The sequence below is a fragment of the Epinephelus moara genome, chromosome 10 (assembly GCF_006386435.1).
Source record: "Epinephelus moara isolate mb chromosome 10, YSFRI_EMoa_1.0, whole genome shotgun sequence".
Taxonomy (NCBI): Eukaryota; Metazoa; Chordata; class Actinopteri; order Perciformes; family Serranidae; genus Epinephelus; species Epinephelus moara.
In genome coordinates, this window is record NC_065515.1 from 31,710,127 (window position 1) to 31,720,977 (window position 10,851).

The following is a 10,851-nucleotide window of genomic DNA, read 5'->3' on the forward strand; positions in this document are numbered from 1 at the left end:
GCGCTTTAAAAATGTGTCTCAGAGGGAGTATGAACGAGAGAGACAAGAGACAAGATCAGCGCACAGGAACAATGAATAAAACAAAACAACAAGGAGACCATCTCTAAACTCAGTGGCGCTCATCGCCGTGAGTCAAGGCGCTTTACTGAGCAGAGCTGACAGTTAAGGAGCTAAAATGTGTTTGTTATTTAGCAGAGCCACCCACACAACCCAATATAGATTCAGAGACTCTCCACAGTTCCAAACCTGCCTCTTTCTGAAACCTACGGAGAGGATAGAAGGTTAAAGCAGAATGTGGAGTCCTGGATCATCAGTCAGCATCCTGCTGTGCTCCCCGACATTTACTGGCTCAGTCAATTAGTTTTTAAAAAGGCTCCTAATGAGAAGAGCTCCTCCTCTCACTCTAACACAGCAATACAAGGAAGAGCATTAACCTACATACTGTACACACACACACACACACATTTCCTGCTTTTACAATATAGACGTAAATTGACGCTGTATAACCTACATTCAGCAAAAACACAAAACAAATACTGTTGTTCACGTTCTCAACTCATTCTTACATTCAAGCACACATAAAATACATCATCACACACAGCGCTAATATTTCAACACCAATGCACAACAGAAAGCTTTACGAATGCACACACATTACGAGGCATTGCATGATACATGCTCCATTAGAGTGTGTGTGTGTGTGTGTGTGGTGGAGGGTGAGGGTCGGTAAGGCAGACGCACACGTAAACCTTATTAAGGATGAGAGTAATGTGGTTGCAGCTGAATTAGCAGCCAACAGCAGCAGAGCATCAGTGTGCTGAATGAAGCATGAACATCTGATGGCTTTGATTTACAGTCGAGACCCTGAACCAGGCTGTCAGGAGAAGACTGCTTTTGTTTCGCTGGCTTTCGGCTTGCTGATTAGCTGAGTAGATGACGGGTACCATCGATCATCTGGATGTGTCCCCTACTTGTACATTTACATCCATATTTTGGGCATTTGGTTGATGCCAAAGCAGCTTGATTGGAAATAGACCTCAGTGCAGGAGCAGCTTGAGAGCACACGACTAACTAGTAATAGGTAGCTCAAGCACATGCACAACTTATATCACCACATAAATACCAAACAGGGTACCTGTGGTTCCTTAAAAAGTCTCAAAAGGCATTTAATTGTATTTAAGCAGATTCCTCTCACATTAACGTCACACAGATCAGGATAGTGGAACCAACAACGCTCATATTTAATTTCCAGCTGAGATGCTTAGAGCAGTTGATCCACTGTCTGCCAGCTAGCTTTCACTGTGCTCTTGGCAACATGGGGGTGCAAATTTAACAAAAATGTGCTATTTTGGGACATGTTTGAAACAGGTACAAGGCAACACATAGGAGGCTTGGTGTATTATATGATTATATGCAAGAAAAAAAAATCCAAAGGGTCGATTAAAATCAAGGCAGTTGAATCCCACATGTAGAGTGACAGTTTTGGTGTTTGTAGTCTAGTCTTAAATTTCACTCCGAATGGCAATAAAAAAAGTTTTACATCTTAATTGTCTTATGCTGTAGGAATCCTCCCGGACCACTAAGAAAAATTTAAAAAAAAAAAAATTGTACCAATTGTTGAATAAATGATCATGAGGAAAGAAACCCAGAATCCTACACCACAGAGTTTGTGACTTTTTGTGGGGACACAAGCCCTAGATTGGAAACCTGGACTGGACTAGACTAGCTGTATGTATGAAACTAGCGCGCCCTCGACCAACTACCAAAGTGAAATGCTACCTTCACTTTGATGCATAAGTAATCTATTCATGTGATTTATATACCATTTCAGTCAAGGGCCATTTCTTCTGATACTTTAAGTACATTTTGCTGGTAATACTATTTATTCATCTGCACCTGTGATAGCTGTGGCCGGAGGCATTATGTTTTCGGGTTGTCCATCTGTCCGTCCCATTCTTGTGAATGCCATATCTCAAGAACGCCTTCAGGGAATTTCTTTAAATTTGGCACAAATGTCCGCTTTGAATAAATGATGAACTAATTACATTTTGGACGGCATAGGTCAAAGGTAGAGGTCACTGTGACCTCATCCGTCCCATCCTGTGAACTTGCATTTTTCTCATTCTCAGGAACATGATATTTGAAGGATACCTCGAGGGAATTTCCTCAAATTTGGCACAAGCGTCCACTTGGACACAAGAATGAACTGATGAAACTTTGGTGGTCAAAGGTCACTATTGCCTCATAAAACATGTTTTTAGGCCATAACTCAATAATTCATATGCTAATTTTGAAAAAACTTTCACACAAATGTCTAATAGGATAAAATGATGACGTGATGACATTTTATATCCAAATGGACAAAGGTCAACGTCACTGTGACAGCTAACATTCTGCAGAAACACTTTTCTAGCCATTACTTAATGTCATAACTCAGGAACAGAAGAGGAGACATTTGGATTGGTGACACTTACCTTGGGTGCCTATCTTGAAATTGTTCTGACCTTGTGTGTGAAGCATCCATATTTTCACAGACATGGATGTAAACTAAAAGTGCGACTTAAATGGTTTGTGAAGGCATTCAAATGCAAAGCTGAAATTCTGGTTTACTATTTTTATATGATGGTATTTAAACATTGTGGAATTGGTACTTTTCCTTCAGTAAAAGTTGGCCTTGTTATGCTGTATTACTTAAAATATGTCATTTTGTTTTAGTGAGATGTCACCCAAGTCTTTAGGGAAATGTGGTTATAATCAATGTTAAAGTTTTTAATTGTAGAATAGTTTTTCTTTCCTTCTCTCATTAGAAATTTTTTTGTTTGTTTAAATCTGAATGTTTGACATTGATGTTAAAAAATGTCAACAGAAAATCAGTGTCCGTTGAGAAACACAAAAGATAGAAACCTCATATCTCAGATGGCAAGTAGACTAGTATTTCCTCTGTTCTCCAGTGTCTTCTTTCGCCTGCTTTTACACGGTGAGTGATTCGGGATGTTAATGTGTGCAATACTGTTCATGTGTGTGTTCTAATTGGGTGTGTAGTATTTGAGGTTTGTATGTGAGCAGCTGTGCGTGTGTGTATTTGTATGCTGGATGTAAACGAGGATGTATTAACTCGCACTCATCCACTGAGAGATAATTTCTAGAAGAGAGGCGCTTTTATTTTTATCCCTGTGTCAAAATTCTTATCTGCTGTATTAATTTGAAGACAATTCAAAGAAGCTTCTGCTAATCCCTCAGGCCTCTAGTTCTGCTACTTCTGCACACACACACACACACACACACATACATATCAGTAGACCCAGCCCTCCTAATGAAGCTTTTCCACTCTACACATTGGATTTATATGTCACGCTTAGTTGATAACAGTTTCCTTGTTCCTGCTACTATCCTCTAAACAGTACTTAAATCACCACTACATGTGCAAGGATTTGTCTTGTTAATATGCTGTTGATATTGTCAAGCTAAGATTAAAAGGTCCTCATAGCTCCACATCAGAGACAATGACATCCAGCGCAAGAAATTTTGGGAAATGTGCTCATTTGTTTTCTTGCTGAGAGCTAGATGAAAAGATCGATACCATTCTCATCACACAGCTAGCCTGCCTTTGCTCAGAGTTCAGTAATGAACATGTCATATCTTTTCAGTTTAATTCATACACAAACAGAAATGCTAAAAGAAACAATATGTAGTTTTATGGGAAGTTGTGTGCCATAAATTTTCTGGCAACAAGCACGGTGATGACAAGCATTGAATTAAAGCAAACTATCACTTGTAGTTCTTACATTTCTGTTTGTGTACAGATTTAACAAAATAAGATAATGTGGCAATTACTAAAATGTATACGTATTGGTACCTTTTGGACAAGTGTAAAGTGGTAACGATCTTGGCCTCTAACTCTTAGCCAGAAATAAGTGTATTTTTCTAAATTGTCAAACCTTCTTTAACAGTTACCTCACATTACAAACAGGACGTCGCGACTCTCATGAGCTATTTGCAGGCTTACAGTGAAGCTGACAACATCAGTCTGTATACTGCAACTTTTTAGATTTTAAAAAGAAACATCCTGCCCCTTGTCATGATGACCGCCCCCTTATGATCCCAGCCCTACCTCCCGTCGGTCTGAGTTTGAGAATTTATGGCTCTGTGAATTAATGGAGGCCTTGAAGAGACCGTGGGGGGCAGAGGAGAGCTGCCTGTTAGAAGGACAGAGGGAAAGGAGGACTGATAAGTAGAAGGAGAGAAGAGGGATGAGGACTAATGCTGAATGCCATTTTGTCACCTTACCCTTGTGCTCAATGGTCTCCCATATGATTACACATTATTGTTGAATGTTGTGGTGTCCCAGTTTGAACTTTGCACTGTGAAGCGACTGTAAAGCCCTTCTTCCTTTCAGTAAATCTGTTTTTCAGGAAGTGTTAAATGTTTCCAGTGTAGTTATATTAAATAGGGCTTTTCCTCATAAAGCCCATGTCACTTTTAACACATTCATATATGAGACACTTCGAGAGTTAATTAGCTGTAAGTTCCAATACAAACACGAGCACCATCAGCTATACAGCTGCACTGGAATGGCCTTTACAAACAAGCAGTATACTATGGTTGGCACTTTTATTCATTGTTGGACGAATCAGAGTGAGCTGGTGACTGAAAGCTGTTGGTAAAACAAAGCAGCAAATCATTAACAAAGTAATCACCATAAAGCACAACCAATTCATGCATGAAGGTTCATTCTTGACTTTGGAATCAGTAGTTTGACAAAAACAAAGTTAAGGTCATTAGTTATGGCTGTGATTTTGGACCATTTGATGTGGTTGTAAGCTCCGGAAAAAGCTTGCAGGTGGACCATGTTAACACTGTTAAGTCTAAGGACACATGCACACTTGCGCTATTTGGTCCACTTTAAAAGAACCCTGGTCCGCTTCCACTGATAGTTCAGTTCGTTTGGAGTGGTGTGAACGCTCGTTCGAGCTCTGGTGCGGACCAAATGTGTGAACTGTAAACTCTGGTCCACTTGAAAACTGGGGGTCTCGGTTCACTTGCAAGTGAACCCTGGTGCGGTTCACTTTGAGTGGGAAATGCAAAACAGACTATCCAGCGAGAAGTAACACCTCTCCAGTGAACTAAAATAGCACTAACCTTACAAAAAATAAAAAATAAAGATTTCAAAGTTTTTAATAGGCATGTTGGTCATTATGGATTACATTATTTAGCAATGTATTATTAGTTAACAATGAACTCAAGGTATACCATGCAGGACTTTCCTAAAACATGTATAGACTCCTACAAACTAATTCCTCTCAATCATCATTTATGACCCTCTAGAACTGTGTGGTGGTGTATTCATCTGCAGAGACTCTTCCCTCTGCCTGTATTTCCTTGTGTTCTTTTTATTTTGCTGCATTTGTGACCTTCCTGCAGCACTCAGGGAGTGACCTCGTGCCAGACTGTAAGCAGCATGTATACAAAAGGAACACGCTGCTAAAAAAATCACAAATGCATTGTGGCAAAACGCAGAGGAGACAAAACTGGGGTTGGCTTTCACTTTAGCTGGTGATACTGTTTACAAACAGTATCCAACGATTTCTGCATAGTATACTTTTAAAACCATAAATGAGCAACATGTCTCCACTTTCTCCCACTTTACAAATTGAAGCCAAAATATCTAAGATATGGCTGCTGCCATCTTGTGCTGGTGACGTCATTTGGAGCCAGAGTCTGTGCAGTAGCGATCTTTGTGGTATTAACTGTCCGTTCACCCGTCTGACCAATTGTGATCAGGGCCATTGATTGTGAGCACTGATCAGCACACACAACTGTCAATCGTGACTTCAAACCCCCTTTTTACAGCATCAAATGATTAATTAAAGCCAAACTTATAAGAAAAATTAAAATTTGAACATGCACCAGTGTGATAAAAACTACCTAAAACAACAGAAAGCATCTTTAAGAAAAACATGGAGGTGGCCCATTATCCTTATTCAAGTCAGTACAGGTTCCTCAGACCACCTGCTACACTCCCTGCTGTTCTCCACCTGGATGCAGATGTGGCCAGTATTGTTTGGCAGCAGCATCCAGCTGCAGCTGAGCTCCAGCCTCAGTTAATATGCGATGGCACACACTGACAGTTCCATTAAACCATATTTATGACAGCCACAAGTAATCGATATGCAGATACGCCAGGCTGTCCGCATTCGCAGAATTGTCTTTGGTCCAGCAGTGCAATGCATCAAACTGCCATGCTCAGTGACAACAGAGACAATATACACCATCACTGAGTATTGTTTGTCCCCGTAGACCTCTCTCCCTCTCCCTCTCTCTCTCTCTCTTATCCTGTCTCTCCTCCTCCTCCGTCATCTCCTCCTCACCCCATCCTCCCTGCTTTTGTCTCTTTTGCTATCCTCCTCTGTTTGAACAAACATTTAAACCTGTATCTTCTGTCCTATAAAAGATAATAAAAAATATCTGTTAAACATGCAAGGCAGAAAGCTATACTCTGTGTGGATGTTCCTATAAGGAGTGACCTCCAATAAGTACCATGAATCTGTAGTTAAACCCTCTCTGCTCACCCTATTGTCAGTCCCTTTGGTGCATTAGACAGGGTTTGTACAACAAAAGACTCTGAGCTATACAGCATATCTGGGATGAACAGGCCTTACCCTATTCATATACAGTAGACCAGAGGTTCTCAATCTGTCTTCAGCCAAGGACCCCTACAAGATAGAGAATAAACCAGGGACCCCTTTGTGTATGCCTATTTCTTACACTTCTATAGTCATAGTTAGTACAATGAAAGAAAAACAAATTTATTTGAAAGATAGTAGATATGTATTTAAAATATTTGCACCATCTCAGCACATAATACCCATAAAACATGCAACTGACAACAAATCAGTTGGCTGCAATGAGCACTGTACCTAAACAAAATATAATTTCTCATTTGAATTGTGTTTCAGAACATACATACACAACTATTAAGAGAACGTGTTTCATTTTTAGTGCATAGTGTGCAAAGTGCCACTGACTCCACTTTTAGAATCACTGTACTTGGAAATGTCACAGCATTGGGTCTTAGCAACCCTTCAGTTTTGACATTCATGATGTTAAACTACTGTCTGCTGGTTTGCATCAAAGACATTTCCTTTGCGAGATAGACGTAGCTATTCAACTTGACAACCATGTAGTGCTAAATAAGTTCAAAATAAATGGGTAAAGGGTGACAGGACAAGGGTTGTGTATTGGCAAGCATCTGGCGAATACAATATGTGCAGTATCATGATACAAAGGTAACGATTCAGTATGCTGAAATATATTGCGATACTGGAAGCACCGCAAAATATTGCAGTCTTATTTTAGTAAACCTGTCAATGCAAGCAGTATACGTTTTATGACTCTGCCTGTGTCATGGACCTGTGTTCTTTGTGTTTACACTCACGATATGTTGTCACGTTGGAGTGGGAGAGTCAAATTGCTGAAGATAGATTACAAAACTGAAAGACCTAGGAGTTGGGGTTTTAGACACAACATGAAATGAACCACTGCTACAAATCTTTGCATGTAAACAATTAAACATTGATAGTATTTTTTAGAATCAATACAGTATCATGAAACATAATATTGTGATACATAAGTGTATCAATATTTTCTAATGTCCCTAGACAGAATGTTGATGTTGGTGATTTTCAATAATGTTCTGTTAGTGACAATATTTTTAAATGCTCAGTTATCTCTGTCTATACTCACACATGGTGGATGGTTCTGGTTAAGGAAAGATCTCTGAGAGCAGGACAGCCCCCTGTAAAACCATCTGCAAGAGTGGGAACAACCCTCCTGGATACTGCCCGGGACTGGAAAATGCACGTTGATTTGGATCAGAAACTCAGCTTTCCGCTGAAAATTGTTAAAACTAATCTCAGGCTGGACCTGATTTTGTGGCCAACCTCGCGGAGGTCGTGGAACTAACAGTACTATGGGAGGTTACAGTTGGGGAAGCTTATGAACACAAGCCTGTGTACACGGACATAGCAACCGAGGCAGAACAACGTGGCTTGCGTACCCAGATGCTCCATGTAGAGGGTGGGTGAAGAGGATTTGTAGCCACATCATCAACCAGGCTTCTGAAGAGTATGGAGGTTCGAGGACAGGCCTTCTGACATGCCATCAAGTTGCTATCAGAAGCTTCTAAGTAAAGCAGCAACTGGCTTCGGATGAAGAGGAAGGACCCCAACTGGTCCGCAAGATGTTCAACATGAGGGGTAAAAGCTGACGACGGAGACACCTGGGTGTCAGGTGTCGCCGTTGAGCCATCTGAAACACCAGTGAAAGAGGGTGCCCACCTGATGACCCCGGTGAAGTGATTATCCCTCTCCCGCTCAAGACACAAGTCACCAGGCAATTGCTGATTACTTTTAGGAATTGTAACAAGTCCTATAAGCTCAACTGTGATGGGACACAAAGTCTGACCTTCTGCATAAAAGTCAGAACCTCTCCGTGACTACCAGCCACTGCAACCTGCACACCCTGACTTTCTCCCACACTATCATCTGCTTTGGCACTGAATATTTTCATTTTACATACAGTATATTACGTGCTGCAGAGTCATCCAATATTACCACAGTGCCTATAGGGGTACTGGGCATTTCTCTAAAGATTGTGTTCATACAAGTGTGAAAAGCACCCATCCACCGCCACAGTGACCCAGCTTCTCTTCCAAAGCAATGGTGCTTCAAGCTCAATCATGGGCCCCATTAAATATGATGGTCAGTTTTCGTGTGTGGAAAGCTTCAGAGGGTTCCTGTCCTTGTCGCTGCTCAGTTCTGGGAATTGGTATGGAGTGTTTTCCTCTCACAGTCTTGCTGAGAAACAGAGTAAGGTTGTGCTTTGTCACGAATTCTGTTCAGGGAAATTTGGATTGCCTGCTTAAAGTTGGGAGCGAGTCTCTGCCTCAAGTTGAAGAATTAAGAGTTATCTCGGGTCTTGTTTGAGAGTGAGGGTAAAATTGATTGAGTATTAATTCTGCTATACACTGTATGGGCACCTTTGTGTAGCACTGGCAGCGATACAGACACTGGACCAGACTGTTGTGGTGTAGAGGGACGTGAGCTTGAAAACAGGAAGAGGAGCTTCAGGGAGCTTGAAGTTGAATAGTTGGATCTCTTGTACTGAAAGAAACCAGTTTATGTGATTTTGGTGTGTCCAGCTGGTTGGAGACCCCAGCTGGAGGACATGTGTGGGGAAAAGGACATTTGGCTACTTTGCTTATTAGTGTGCTGGCACTGTGTCCTTGATCTATGATGGTGTATTAAATAGGTTAACAGAGTGATAGATGGTACCTCTAATGAAGGAGTTTTACTAACTCAGTGGGATGGTTTTTGCAGGGTTGTGTGTTTGGAAACACTCTCAGGGAAAAAAGTGCAAAGAAAAGTCCCCTGGATAAAGAGCCTTCTATCACTGCTTGTTCCTGCTGGTGACTGATCATACAGGACGCACGCTGTTCATTTATTGTGATTTGAAAAGTTGCATATCTGCACTTTAGTTAGCAAAGATCGAAACTGATGTTAACTGGCTGCGTGTAATTGATCTGAAACCGATGTTGTCTGTCTGCAGTTAAGTGATGGGACTTTGTGTTTAGAGAAAGCAGCGTTGAATGAAGAGCAGACGGAGCAGCAGGTTACCTGATGAATGGCTTCACTTACAGCCAGCAGCATAACGCTTAGTCATGATCAATCATCACCCACATGCCTCGACTCCTCTCTCCTCTCCTTCTCGCCTCTTCATCTCTTCTTTTTCATCCTCTCTTCTTACCATATCTCTATTCTTGATACCTCTTTCTGCCCAACAATCTTCACTCTTCTCCCCTTGTTGACATTCTCTCTTGCCCCCTGTTTTCTCACTCCTTTCTCTTCCCTTCCTCCCTCCTCTTCCTCTCATCTCCTCTTCCATGTTTATCTTTGCAGGGACAGAGGAAATTGAAACGTCACCTGTAATCATTGCGTTTATTAAGTTATATTTTAAAGTGATATTGACCAGCTGAAAATTAAAGTGCTATATTTAGTACAACATTATAACCTTGCTTTCTTGCTTGTGTTATGGCTCTAGACCAAACCCAATTTTGTCATGCTTTGCCTCCAACTACCAGTTTAGTTTAATATCCAATTTGCAATTTTCTCATCTCATGCCATATGCAAAATTTCTCATGTGGTAAGTAACTAAAGTGCTGTAACGACGTGACCCATTTTAGACTCACCACATTGGAAAAAAAGCTTAGTGTGAAAGAGGAGGAACACATTAAGCCCTGCTGGTTAGACGCTTTGCTGCGTGTGACTCTAAAGGCCTGTCCACACCCTCTTGGTTGATCATAAGGACCACAGTGCTTAGGGTACTGGGATTTCCAAATTGGGTGAAAATGTGGAAAACAGCCCCATAAAAATATTCATAATGTCTTGAGAAAAGCATCCAGAAGAGTGACCTGCACATGCCTGAAAGAGAAGAGATTTAAGCATATTTATATTGTGTTTTCCTTCCCAATGTGATTGGCAAACTCCTAGAAAGCCATCTTAAAAAAAAATTGGACGGAAAAAACTGACATGCAAACTGATTTCTATTCACATTAGTATGGACATGGGCAGAGAGACAACAGTCAGTACACTAAAATATCAGGGATGGGCAAATCCAGATAAGCATCAAGCTGCCTCCCAGCACAGGAAATAGCATTAGCTTTGTTGTCACACACACACACACACACACACACACACACACACACACACACACACACACACACACACACAGTGACCTCTTACTCCCCAGGTTGCCATAGAGATACTGCTCCCTCCTTCCACGCTCCCAAACAAC